General features: G+C 34.0%; 1 non-coding gene across 1 annotated transcript; it reads left to right on the top strand.

The window, feature by feature from the left end:
- The first annotated feature begins 10,835 nt into the window (after window positions 1-10,835).
- Window positions 10,836-10,961, top strand: LOC124231857 (small nucleolar RNA SNORD22). Its single transcript, XR_006886704.1, has one exon. It is a non-coding gene; the product is annotated as a small nucleolar RNA SNORD22 (small nucleolar RNA).
- Window positions 10,962-15,335: the final 4,374 nt, after the last annotated feature.

Here is a 15,335-nt window from a genome sequence, read left to right as displayed (position 1 = left end):
CAAAATAATTTTTTTAAAAAAGAAAAATAAAGTTAAAGAGATCCAAGAACTGCTGGAGGCTTAGTATGGACAAGCCTAAGAGTTAAAAACTACAGGGGGATCCATTCTCGGTGGTGGCACCCATAATATGGTGAGATGTACCCAAAGGAGTTTGACCAGGTTCCCACAGGAAATATCAGAGAAATAACCCTCTCATGCTTCTGACAGGAAGAGGGGAAAAGGAACCTTTTTGCAATACACTGGAACACTCTGTTCTTCTTAACAAGGCCTGCCCTCAGGAGAAACTAGTTAACCAGAGCCTAACCTTCTGGGGTATTATCAGAGCCTAAGTGACATGGAAAAAGGAAGATACTAAAATCCAGTAAGTTCCAGTCTTCCACAGCGGAGAAGGGAAACATGCAACTCCAGCCACCTTGCAGCCATCTTGTCCCACCTAAGGAAGGAGAAAAAAATGAAGAAACTCTTGTGCAGTTCACAGTCCAGAGCCATAGACTCACTTAAAGGCTGACACCTAATCAGAGAACTGTAGAATGCCTCTCCTCCTCCTGTACCTCACCACCACATTACTAAAGGCCTATTTACATCAGTTCTTTTTATCCAGTAAGGCATGTCCAGGTATCAAAGAAAACATTACAAGGCATACTAAAAGGCAAAAAACACAATTTGAAGAGACAGGGCAAGCATCAGAAACAGATGTGGCAGGAATGTTATTAGCTGACCTGGAACTTAAAACAACTACGATTAAGATGCTAAGGGCTCTGATGGATAAGTCGAGAGCACACAAGAGCATATGGACAGTGTAAGCAAAGGGGTGGAAATCCTAAGAAAGAGCCAAAAGCAAATGCTAAAAATCAAAAACACTAACAGAAATGAAGACTGCCTTTAGGGGCTTACCAGTAGATGGACATAGATGAGAAAAGAATCTCTGAACTGGAGGAGATATCAATAGAAACTTTGAAAACTGAAAAGAAAGGGAATGAAGACAAAAGAAAAAACAGAACACAATATCTAAGGACTTTGGGACAAGCACAAAAGGTGTAACACGTTCATAGTGGGAATACCAGATGGAGAAGAAAGAGAGAAAGGAACAGAAGAAATATTTGAAACAATAAGGACTGATAATTTCCCCAAATTAATATCAAACACCAAACCACAGATCCAGGGAGCTCAGAGAACACCAAGCAGGATAAATGCCGGAGAAAACCACACCACGGCATGTCATTTTCAAACTGTGGAATATCAAATATAAAGAAAATTCCTGAAAGTTGGAGGAGAAAAGCACCTATCTATCTGGAGAGGAACAAAGAGAAGAATTATATCTGACTTTTCCTCAGAATCTATGTAAAGCAAAAAGAGAGTGGAGTAAAATATTTAAAGGGTTGAGGAAAAAAAAAACACTTACCGGAATTCTATACCTTGCAAAATTATCCTTCAAAAGTGAAGGAAAAATAAAGACTTTCTCATACAAACAAAAATTGAGGGAATTTGTTGGCAGTAAACCTGCCTTGCAGGAAGTATTGCAAGTAGTTCTTCAGAGAGAAGGAAAATGAAACAAGTCAGAATCTCAGGTCTACATAAAGAAAAGAAGAGCATCAAAGAAGGAATAGAGAAGGTAAAATAAGAACTTTTATTTTTCTTATTCCTCATTGATTTCACAGGTGGCAGTTTGTTCAAAATAATATCAACATTGTATTTGATTATTTATGCTTATGTATATGTCTTATGTATGTGCATATATGCTCCTGTAGCCTTATATATAAGTGAAATAAATAACAGCAATGATACATTGATTGGAAGGGAAGAATTAGTATTATTTTGGTATTCTAAGATACACTACCTATGAAGTGATATAATATTAGTTGAAAGTAGACTTGGATTAGTTGGAATGTAAATTGAAAAATCTAGGACAACCACTAAAAGAAGTTAAAAAAGAAATATGACCAATATTCTAAGGAAGGAGAGAAAACAGAATCATATAAAATGCTCAGTTGAAACCACAAAAGGCAGAAAAAGAGAGGAAGATAAAAATCAGAACAAAGGCAACAAATAGAAAACAGAAACAGATATGGTAGATGTTAATCCAACTATATCAATAATCACTTTGAACATCAATACTCTAAATGCTTCAATTAAAACACAGAGATGATCAGAATGGATCAAAAAACATGACCCAACTGTATGTTGTCTACAAGAAACCCACTTTAAATATTAAGGCACATACAGAGTAAAAGTAAATGGATGGAGAAAATATACCATCTAAACCCTAATCAAAAGAAAGCAAGAGTAGCTATGTTAATTTCAGGCAAAGCAGACTTCAAAGCAAGGAAAGTTATCATGGATAAAGAAGGAAATTACATAATGATAAAGGGTTCCAAGAAGGCATAACAATCATTAACAAGTATGTGCTTAACGACAGAGCATCAAACTTCATGAGGTAAAAACTAATACAACTGCAAGGAGAATTAGATGAATCCACTATCATAGTTGGAGACTTCATCACCCCTCTTTAAGAAATAGACAAATCCAGCAGGCAGAAATTAGTAAGAACATAATTGAACTCAAAACATCTTCAATCAACTGGATATAATTGGTATCTGTAGACTATTTCGTTCAACAGCAGCGAGATACACAATCTTCTCAAGTTCACATGGAACATTCACCAAGACAGACCACATTCTCAGCCACAAGGTCTAGAAAATGCAAACTAATTTCGTAGACACAGAAAACATATTAATTAATGTTTGCATGAGATCTGAAGAGTTGGGGAGGAAGTGATGGATATGTTAATTATCTTGATTGGTGTGATAGTTTCATGGTTATATACATTTGTCAAAACACATCACATTCGTCACTTTAAATACGTGCAGTTTATTGTACACCAATTATTTTCCAATTAACTGTTTTTACCATTTTCTATATTCTTTTAATATTATTGTAATACTTATAAAAACAGAAAAAAGTGAAGAATATTTTAAAGTTCCCACACTAAGTTATCTAGTTTGTTAGGATACAGAAAAAGATTGCTATGCTTTTTCTACATTCATTTTTAAGAACATAAGTTAAAAGAAAGCGAACTTTTCAGGGCAGAATCTTCACCGTTACTAACACAAAGTCAAGCTCGATATTTTAGATATACTTCAGAAAACGGAAAGAATTTATATTTCAGGTTTTCACTTCGATCTGTAACATACGATGCTTGTTTTATTTCATTGTTTAATCTTTATATTCTAGTATTGTTGTAAAGAAAAAAATCTCTAGACAGCCTGGATGCAAGTCTTAAACCTACCACTAAATCTATGTATTTTTCTCCTTATATGTAAGCGGAGCAATAACAAGACTTCTGTACTTTTTCTGAAGATTGGGTTGGTGCGCATAACTTCAAAGAGTTTCTGGCCCATGGCAGATGTTTAAAAAAGTCAATCAATGGTAGAAAACTCTATTTTCTGATCATTCTGTTTATTGAAATTTCATTGCTTATATAATTACTTAAAACAATTTTTCATATTCTGGTAATCTTCCATAATCTCTTACACTTGGAACTTTGAAAAGCAAGTAAAAATTTGGGAGAATGTGATTTAATATGTTAGAAACTAATTTACAATAGATCTTCAGTGAATTAAATGCTAAGATCTGTCATTGAACATTTCTTCATTAGGGCAAAAACATCGTTTGTGGCCAAACATTTTGTGGCAGACAAATTCTACTCAAACCGTCAAGATGCAAAATAAAATATGAAACATTTTTAAAATTTTATATATACTAAATATAAATGAATAAATCTATTATTTGATTTATTTTCTAAAATTAGGGTAAGTGCACTGTTCAATTCTATATCTTTGGCGTTTTGTACAGGATTTCTTAAATTTTCTAATAATAATTTAAAAAAAATAATAATAGTAATAACTAATGATTCTGTAGCACTTACTAGTTGAATTCTTTACATATCTTTGCTAATTAAAGGTTTATTAATCTTTGCAATAATCCTAAGAGTTAAGTATATTATTATCTCCACTTTATACAGGAGGATATTGCGAGGCAGGTAAGTTGAATAAATTGCCAAAGATCACAGAGCTAATATCAGGCAGGGTTACGATTTGACAAGTCACTCTCACATACCATTACCTACTGGCATTTCTTCATACACTTTGCTGTGGAAAGTATACTATGCTCTACCCTGTCTGTCTATCTATATGTATATTTGTCCAGTCATCTATTTATCTCAATGCCTCTACCAACGTTTCAATCACTTATCATTTCAAATCATTAAAGTTCAGTGACTGTCAGTGATATTCTTGACAGTATATGAACATATCTGTACTTCTCCACGCCCCCATCTAGCATTTCACATCATTTGCATATCATGGTAAATATGTGCAGTATGTAAAGACACAGACATTAGTACCACTTGGGCACTGATGACATTAGATATTGCATAATCACTATCCATACATTGCATTTCATGATTTTTACATTGGCATGGATCTCAGCTATGTCTGAGTTTTAAAATGAAGAAAATATTGGTATTGAGCTTGAGCCCAGGTTGAAGGTAAAACTCACATTGTTAGAGAAGAGATTGCAATGCCAGCTGTGCTTGTGCAGCTTAATTCCCATTGCCTATAATATAAACATTTAAGTGTTCCACTGCAAGAAAAGAAAACGTTTGCTTAATTCTATGGATTTCTTCAATGATCATTTTCTTTGATAAAGCTCAAATCGAGAGAAGTCCGTTGGAGCTCTGCACGTTCAGGAGAGAAGGCTATGGAAAAACATGCCCTGTAGGATAGGCATACTGTTATTGTGTGAGGCATGTGTGAATTATTTGATAATGTACATTTGAATAAATGGCAATACCTGAAAGAAGTAAAAAGAAGTGCAAACTATCTTCAGCTTTTTAGCCTGCTTATGATAAATAAAGAAAAGACTTGTAGGAACTACTCTATAAGTATAATTATTATAAAAATTGCTATAAGAATTCAAAAACTTGATTTATTTTCAAATAAATTTTAAATAAGCATTCATGAGCAAAATTACTTTAGTCCTGTGATTCCCAAACTGGCATTCTGGTGTGCTGTACTGAATTCAAGCAACATTATGGGCTATGCTTAATTTTCAAGGGAGACAATGGCATCTTTGGACACCCATAAACTACTACTGTTAAGCTTTTGTACTTAACTACTTAATAAATAGAATGGTTAAGCATTTTGGCTTAGGGATGCTGTGAAAAATTACTAAAATACGAAGGGCACATGACAACCTCTGTTCTAGACACTTTCTATATTTTGTTACATTGGAATTTTAGCCATGGTGGAATTTATGGGGCTAATTTGCTTTGAGATTGCTAAACCAAAATCTGGCATGCATATAGTGAGAATTCACCTAAAGGTAGCAAGAATTTTAACATCCTGTCCCAATCATGCTCTATTTGCCAAGCAGGTCTGGATCATTAGAGAAAAAGAAAAAAAGAAATTAATTGGTTCTTTCTACAGTCTATTTATTTTCTGTCAACAAAGGGTAAGAGATCAGAAATCACTTTTTAACATCTTGCTTGTGCCTAGTATTTATTGAAATCCCTCCCCCAACAGCTTCTACTATTTTCCTGGGCTAATCTTTCCTTTTCACATTTTTTGTTTGTTTGTATGGCCTAACACGCATTTATCCAGATGTTTCAGTTTGAATTAATAGGTATTGTTTCAGAGAGAAAAAAAAAATATTTCTTACAGGATATATTTTCATATTCAGCATTAGACAACTAAACTAACAAACTCTGTGACAGACCATACAAACTAGAGTAATATACCCTGTCAGCGAAATTAAAAAAATCATCATATTATCATATCCATCTCTAATTACAAAGATTTCTTCAGAGAACCTAATGTTTCTTAGAGAACTATCATCTCTCCTCTTGTATTTTCAATAAATCTCAGATGTATCTTTAGCTGCATACAATTATGTGACATCTTAGAGTGTTTGAAACAGAATCCAGATGAAGAAAGACTCTTAAAGCCTAATGACACAGGAGTGAAGTGCTAAGAGTGTCCCCTATTGTAGCTACCATGACAACCCCTATATTTTAATGCTGAATTTCAGCTTTTTGAGAGTAGCTATTTTTCAGGTCCGTGGGGTGAAACTCAATTTTTATCACTGGCTGCGGTGCTGGGAAGGAGAATTTCAATGCCCCGTGAATGCTAAGTCATTTTGTTTGTTTGTTTGCAGAATAATCTTTAGACTGACATAATGACACATGCCATAAGATTTCCTGAATTGAACTTTTTCCTTCCCTCTGGAAATGATGAGATTGGAACAAAAAGATATTTAGCGTAAAACAAATGAAAGCAAAACAGAGCCAGGTCTTCTCTGCAATCAAGGAGACACAGGGCTCATTACTGAAAAGGAAGAACGGTGTATTCACGCAGAGATTTAAAAGTCCCTTAGTGAAATTGTGGAAGAAAGTTCTGCTACTTGGTGAGAATATAAGTAACTTTATAAAGAGAGGGAACTGAGAGAGAACGTTCTAGGAAGGATGGACAATTTCTGAGCATTAAGCTAATTTTAAAATCATAATGTAGTTATTTAAAAGAATCAGAAAAAATTTTAATTACTAGAAATTGATAAAGAAAATAGTGAGATAAAAACCTACTCTGAGATCCACTTTTTTAAAAGGCTAAAGTAAATAAATCCATGCATAAATAAATGTTAAAATTTTAACATGTTAATAGAATGAGCTTAAGCTTAATATCTTAATATCTTAATATAATAGCTCATTATAATAAGTAATAATATTAGCAATATAATAATAAGTAACAATATTAATAATAATATTATTACTATTTCCTTCCTGAGTTCTGCATTTTTATTAATTTCTTAAAGATTAATGTGGTTATATTTGGTTTTAGGAATGGAAGAGAGAGGAAATAAAGCTTTTACTTTCTAATTTACTTTCCGTTGTCCTCTGAATTTTTTGAAGATGACTAATCATTTTAACATCTTACAGATTTTCAGGGCAGTTTTATTTTGATTCATTTGTGTATCCACCTTAATCTTCCTATGTATAAAACAATTACATGTTATAAAAAATATAACATCACATATGAAAATTTCCTAGTGGAATTTATTGCTTCAAACTTTTTTGAATATCTATGAGATTATTCTAAACTATATATGCATGTATTTTATACAAAGATATTTTATTTCAGTCTTTATCAGTCATGTTTGCCTTAATAAACATAAAGTAATCCTTTTCCTCTATTAAATACTTTGGAGTTGAATTCTATTTAGTCTAAAAATATATCTATATCTGCTTTCTTTATTATTTTATTTATTGGCTTTTTTACCCCTTGAGTTCTAATTTCATTTGCTCCTTTTTCTTGTTCTATTTCTCACTGACAGCTACATTTTCTTAACCAAGTTTTAGAATTTGTGTCTTCTAAACAGGAGAACTTAGCTCATTTGAATTCACTGTCATAATTGACATTTTTTAGTTTAATGCTATCATTTTCTTTTATTTCTTTAATGCTATATATTTATTTTCTTTTCACAATTGTAGTCATATGTCATTGTTGTATGCTATTCCTCCTTCTTGGTTAGTTTAATTTAATAAAATTATTACTTAAATAAAAATTGTCTACGAGTGCCAAGGAGTAAACACACTCTGATTATTTTTATTTGAAGCAAGAAAATGTTGAACCTTAGTTCACCAATAATCTTCAGTCTTCCCAATCCTATTCTTATAAGTGTAATCCAGTTTTATGGAATTAGTTTAAGATTGAAAAGATTTTAACATATATATTCTCCAAAAATGATTTTTTGCCTCTGTCTTTTATTTTAAGTCATGATCATAACAGGCACTATACTTTACACTATGAAATTTCCTTCTTGAGTTCTGGATTTCATTAATTTCTTAAAGAATAGTGTTTGTCCCATTGGTTAAAACTGCCTCATTGATAAGATCCTCTGCAGACAGTGACGGTTCCCAGAGAGCTAACTGTACCTTCAACTCTTTTCCACCCCAGAAAGCATAATGGGAGCACAAATTATTTTAGTAATGCCAGAATGATTATAGGCTACTATCTTTTTTTTTTTTGAAACTTTGAATTATATACACCCTGCTATATCTAATTATGGTGTTTTCATTAAGTTCGTCTAAAGTTTGGTTAACAATTTTGATCAATTGCATCTTTATTCTCTCTTCCCTTCCTCACTATCTGTTCTCTCTGTCTCCCTCTTCTTTCTCTTCTCCCTCTCCCCCTCAGATTCATCCTTTGTCTCTCCAACTTACCTATTTCTTCCCTATTTCAAATTTCTGATATTTGTTCTCCATAAGAAACCAAAGAAAATTTTATTTTATTTTCTTCAGTCAATAACAGTTCTATCCTACCGCTCAATGGAAGTAATTATTTTTCGGCTTCAGTTTCTTTCTTTTCTCTGTCATCTCTACATTAATGTTTACCTCTGCCACCTTTTTCTTTTACTTTGACTATCTGCTATTATTTCAGAGAAATCACTCCTATTTGCATCTTTTTCTTAAGAAATTACCCAGACACATTTTTTTTTCCGATTCTATTAGAAGGTCTTTGTAAAGGTTGTGCTCTTCTGCCTCTATCTAGAGTTGTCACTTGGTGCATATATAAGGTGGCTGAAAGCCCTTAATATTGCTCCTTTTCTCAGCAATGCTAGCTACTTCCTCCTTCTTAGAACAAAACCTCAAAATCATTTGGATGGGCCTGCACTTTTCTTGAAACCTGACAGTTAACAGCTTTCTATGTAATACAAGTGTTTTAGGGGAAGGTTTGTATTTACCTGCTCTGTCAGGTTATCTGACTTAACTAAGGAGTTAGATAGAGTTTTTCTTTGAATAGATTAGACACTAGTGTTAAAAAACACACACAAGGGCCAGCCTGGTGGCACAGTGGTTAAGTTCTCGTGCTCCTCTCCAGTGGCCTGGGGTTCGTAGGTTTGGATCCCAGTTGCAGGTCTATACACTGCTGATCAAGCCATGCTATGATGGTGTCCCACATACAAAATAGAGGCAAATTGGCACAGATGTTAGCGCAGCAACAGTCTTCCTCAAGAAAAAAGAGGAAGATTGGCAACAGATATTAGCTCAGGGTTGATCTTCTTCACATACATACACAAAACAAAACAAAACAAAACAAAACACACACATGTCCCAAAAACAAATTGCCCCACTGTACTTCCTGTTTGCTGTTCCCCTGCTTGAAGGTTGGGGTTTGGGAATAAAATACAAATGTTGCTGTGTTTTCTGTCTACAATCAAGACTGTGTTCACATGGCAGTATCTTTGGATCATAGCTACCAATTTTTGTTATCAATAAAGTGAAAATTTTGTTTAATTAGGTTTAGAAGATGGGAATTAATAAAGCAGAAAAGTTAAGAACGTTAATGCTTAATTCAAGAATGTGCTCCTTACTCCCCGCCATCACTTAAAAAGAAATATTATGTAAAGTCTTTGCTAACCTCTTCAGCAAGGCACTGTGGTATAGCAAAGAACACAAAATTTAGAATTAGAGAGACTTGGATTCTCGATTTGGCTCTGAATATATTTGTTATATGACTTTGGGTTAATACGTAGACTTGAAGACCTGAAGTTTATTCATTGTCTCTCTCACAGAACTGTGAATTTCTATACTAGAAAATTATGTAAGTTCTTAGCAGAGTACTGAACACTCAATTAATCTTAGCTATTATTAGCTGACACTGGTTATGTCATGTTGTGCATCTTTATGTATATTTTAATGGAACATTTGAAGAAGGTTTGATCCATATGCCTAGTGGATCACCGTTTTAAGAGAGGAATTAGGAATCATGTATAATGACATGCTTTAATTTATTTCAACATTATAATGCTACATTGTGGTCAAGTGAAACAATTTTACAAGAGATCAAATAAATTCAGTCAAGTATGAGTATATGAGTTAAATAGTCTCCTTAAATTAGGGAGTGAATAAATGTGATATATTCCTAACAAGCTTATATAAACATTGACTTTCATAAATAAAAATTTACATTGGAGATATGATTAGGTTTCTACTAATGAGTTAACAAGAGGGAATAAATATAGAAGATCCAAAAATTATAAATCCATATCCTACTCCACCTCCAGTACTTTGAATTGTGAGTATGTATGTGTGTTTATGTGTATGTGTGTGGGTGCTGTTATACATATATATATATATATATATGTGGATGGCAAACAAATCTAGGATGTACAGCGGAAGAAAGCTGAGAAACAGTTGTAAATGTGTTTAGGATTTTGAAAATGAGAGTTATTGAGAGGAAATAGTTAAAATATTTGTTGTTTATCAAGAGAAAAACAACAGGAAATGCTCCAACTCGAATATAGCTCAGCATACTTCAAGGCTTTGTGGATACATTTAATGTGAAGACAAAGAGGTGAAATCATGTTCTGTACACATTATATTTGTAGAGGTTTTACTTTTGCAATTGGGTAAATCAGTCCTGATTATCATAGGCTATTGCTATATTTGCCAGGGTTGACGTCAGACTGGATTATAATGGAATTTGTTTCTTCCAAGCCTTATGATTGAAATCCCAGTAGCTGTCACCAGATACATACTGTGCTGTTTCAGACTGTTGACAAAGAAGCCCTGAGAGATGGATCTTTATGACAATTAGTGATAAATGTGAAGTATGGTAATAACTCAAATACTTATTTTTATTTTTTTACAGAAAATTAACTCTTTATTAAAATGACTTTAATTTGTATATATATATATGTATGTCTCTATGTATACATATATGTGTATGTGCATAGTAATAGAGTCCAGCTTATGTCTAGATATTAAGAACATATTGAAGGCCCAGAGAAGAAAGAGTCACAAGTCTTACCTCTTGTCCTGGTCCCAGAGCCTGTAAAGGTGAGCCCACTGGGACTGGCTGGGAGACAGGAGGAAAGTTTGTTCTAAAAGGAACTGTCTAAGGGAACATAAGGATTTCTGAACACAGGAAAGAGAAAAATAATCACTTGTTGAAAAATCAGTTATATTTTTTTCCAGATCTGAAGAAAGAACAAAGCACATTGATTGGAATCTAACTCTTAGAGGAAGTCAAAAGAAAGGGTCAAGTCATTTCTTGTGCAAGCCAGCTGTTCAAATTAGCATACAATCATTTCAGCCATTTAAATAAAGTTTTATTTTAACCTTCAAAAAAAGAAAAGGACATATTGAAGGAGTACAGTGTGGTATTATTATTCTATCTCTTTATTCCCTCTCTCCACCCCAACTACCTACACACAGTATGTTTGCCTAGTTTATCTCATCATTTTATGATATCCAAGTACCTGTGATACTATTTCAGTTTAGCTTGAATGTATTTCCATACAATAAGTTTTCTGAATGTTTGAACCTATCCATATCTTATGAAAATTAATGCCGAATACTCATTTACTCCAAGTCACACACAAAAACTCTGGATTTTCAAGCAATTTCTCACTTTTGCTTAAAAAGATGTGAAAATCAAGGAGTTGGTTACTAATTTAAGTATCTTTGAATTTCATAATGAAATTAATGACACAAATTGCTCTAAAATTGATTATAAAATTCACTCCAGTGATATAAATTGTAAAGGGGAAACTAGCTTCAGGTTAGAGAAATAATGATTTATCATGACTTTGGGGAAAGATGAAAGCAGTAATAAAATCCTAGAAGGAAAAGTCACAGGCACAGGTGGGGAGCCAGATGACGTGGCTCTTAAAGATGTTTCTCCGTGGGGATTATTGATGACAATAACTGTCTATTGTGTATTGATTTCCGACATGTCTATCCCTTGAGTCTTACAGACCAGAAAGGAAATGGTTTACATTATAATTGTGATGACAAATATAAATGAAAAAACAAGTTCTTAACAACTTCTGGGGGAAAATTCCTTTTTGCACGGTGATCATGAGTGTGCATTTTTTCTATAACCTCAGCTGTCCCTCATAGCCAAAGCAAGGAAATAAGCAAACCCAACATAACACTGGCATAGACAGAAATCAACGAGGCTACCTCACATCCGGCAATTTTGTCAGTACCCTACCTGAGGAAGACTATTTGTTTTCAAAATGCTAATTCCACAATCCAACCATTGGGCACGAAATCAAAAACAAATGGCCAAAGGAGCTGTGAGAGCTCCGGAGAATGTATGTTTCACTAATCATGCCTTGACATCCTTCTGTTATTTAGCAAATAAATTTTATTACAAATATCCAATATCTAAGAGATCACTTAATAAGAAATTAAAAAATTAAGTTACATAACCCCCAAGTTTACATTAATACCAATAATGTCTGCATTAAATATATTAAATGAAGCCAAACCTTTAACCCAACAAACAAATTGTGGACTCCTTCACCATTTCGTTGGTGGATAGTAACAATTCTGAAAAAGATAAAATAGTTTCAACCAATGAATGGGTAAGTAAGTTTGTTTTCTAGTTGCTTTCTTTTTTTTTAGTTTTTATTACTATTACAACATGAACAAGTAAATTGTTAGGTTCCTCTGTTGTTCATAAAAGTCAAACTTGGAGCATAAATAGGAAGGAGAGAATCCTTCCTCCTTGCCTGGACACACAATTAATGAGTAAATAAGCAGAGGTGATCAATATTCCATCTCTGCCATGTTGCCTTTCACTTGGCGAGAATGTTAGAAGATCAGACTCAAGAAAAGCTACACCTGTGTTTATTATTATTCTCAGTTTGAGTTTGGAGAAGATGCTGGGCAGGGGTGTGTTATCAGAGTGGAAATGACACAGGCTTAGGAACATGATGGGAAAGGGGACTAACTGATTGTGAATCAGATGGTTCTCTGATTAAGTTTTGGCTTCTTACTAGTTCATTTGAGAGTTACATAAAACATTATGAACTTCAATCGAATAAACTCTAAATTAGGGGTAAAAATGAGGTTGGTAATCCTTTTCTTATTGGATTGTGAGAAACAACAGATTGTGCACATTAAGTACCTAATAAAGAGCGTGCCCCTCAGAAATGGGGAGATTCTTACTGTTGTGATTGTGGTCGGTTTTAGTTTGTTATTGCTAGGACACCCGTGTAAGTTCCAGATTGTTGTTTCCCAGATGAATGAAATTGTACGTGTCAGGAAACCTGATTTTCACTTTCCTCATTTGTAAAATAAGAATCACATCATCTGCTTTACCAAAGAATCTTAATATAATCGAGATTTTTAATTTTAAAATCTATATAAACAGATATGTTTACTCTTATCATTACTATCATACTGATTAAGCTAATACAGTTAGTTAACTAAATTCAAGATTGTGAGTCTGACGTCCAACATAAGCTTAATTCACTCATTCATTCATTCAAAAGATGGTGTTCATCACCTACTCTGTACTGGCATCGATCTTGGTTCACTGATCTCATAGATCTTACAGTCCTGGTAGGAGAAACAGATACTAAAGAAGTGAATAAATGCATAAATAAGATAATGCTGAACAATTTTAAATCCTGTGGAGAAAGTGAAATAGGATGATGTAACCTGGAGTGGGAGGATACATTAGCTGGAGAAGATATTTGAGCTGAGAACCCAATGTCCAAAAGGAGCAGGGCGTGCAAACATTAGGTGAATATTTTTCCAAACAGAGAGATCAGCAAGTATATAGCCCTAAATAAAATTAGGTTTGGCCCTTTGCAGGATAGAAAGAAGGTGGAAGGAGTGTATTCAGCTGGTAGAACAGTAGATGGAGATGAATTCTGAGTGAGAAGCAAGGATGTAGTTATGTGGGGCCTTAAAAGTTATAATACAGGGTTTGGATTTTTGTCTACATGTTATGTGAAGCTCTTGGCGAATATAATGCAAGGGAAGATATCAGCTAATTTATAGATTTCAAAGAGGACTATAATTTGAGTGTACAGAATGTATAATATAGAGTGTAGTGAATGGATTAAAAGGGGCCCAGAATATAAGCTGAGAGGTCCAATTATACTATTCATCATAGATAGACTAAGAACAGAGTAAAGGACTAGTAAAGCAGATAGTAAAGTAGTGTAGAGATCCAATCAATATTATTCAGCATAGACAGAATAAGAAAGTAATTAATAGAAGTGTTAGTAAAGCCATTAGTGAAGAAGTAATTTGTGGAAGATAAGGCCAAGTGTCCAGATTGGTGGGTTAATGTTGATCCCAGTTTTCTTTTAGAGATAAATAACAAAAAATGTAGAATATTGTTGGAAAGATCATTACCCATTTAAGTCTGGATCTCACAATTGTTTAAAACAAGATGATGGATCCATTCATGTTACTATTAAGAATTAGTTATTTGACTTTAATTTGCTTAAAACGAAATATATGTTCTAGAATTTGAGGCTTGATTACCAGAAGAACTGCAGAGTGACTTTTTGGTTTTTGTTCTCTTTTTTCATAGAGCAACTTTTGCCCCTCACCCATCCCCATCCAAGCTTGAGTGCTGTAACAATAGTCTTCAGGATCTATGGCCTCTGACACTAACTCTAAAAGGAGCTGATCATAGTTGGCAGTCCAGACAAGTGATAGAATCAAAGGATACTGAAGTTGGAGCAGACTTTAGAAATCATGTTCTCAGATTATTAACAGATGGGGAAATAGAAGCTTGGGAAGATAAAGTTACTAGACCAAGAACGTATTACTCCCCAAAGAAAGATTTTGAATCCATGTCACCTGACTCCCAGATCACAGTCTACACTGAAAAATGAAGTTCATATTCACCAGAGTTGAGCAACTACCATCAGAAAAGCCAGTTTACCACTATGAATTTCTGCTCCTACTTTGTTGAAAATGACTAGACCTTGCTCTCTTGCCAGTTTTGTTTTTTGGCTCCCCAGAAGAAGAGACATATGCAAATATTTGAGTTCATGTGGTTTATTTGGATCCCAGGAAATACCAGTAGGAAAGTGAGTCAAAGAGCAGAAAGAAGCCAATCATGGGTGCTCTGTTTTGTCAAGCAATTTTCTATTGTAGGCAACTGAGGCTCAGTCTCCCTCCTGAACTCTAAGAAGCAGTAAAGAATATGGCTCTGAGTTACCTCACCTTCCGCAGGGGTGAGGAAGCTGAGGTACTGATCCTCCAATTCTCAACCATTAGCTGTCATTGACTGACAGCTGCTTCTGGGGATATTTTATTTACGACACCTCAGCCTCACTCCTAAGAAGGTAAGCAAAGATGGAGAATTGCAGGTTATGCTATAATATGCCAAAGGCATGGGCTGGAATTGTGAGAGCAGAATGAGTGGGGCATGAACAATCATCTATTCCAGCTAATCAATAGAGTAAAATGTTGTGTTTAAACCTCATCCATCACTTTTATTTGTTTTCTTCAGGAAGTTCAA

The sequence above is a fragment of the Equus quagga genome, chromosome 22 (genome assembly GCF_021613505.1).
Source record: "Equus quagga isolate Etosha38 chromosome 22, UCLA_HA_Equagga_1.0, whole genome shotgun sequence".
Lineage (NCBI taxonomy): Eukaryota > Metazoa > Chordata > Mammalia > Perissodactyla > Equidae > Equus > Equus quagga.
The sequence above is the reverse complement of the archived record's forward strand: the minus strand, read 5'-3'. Positions and strand labels throughout refer to the sequence as shown.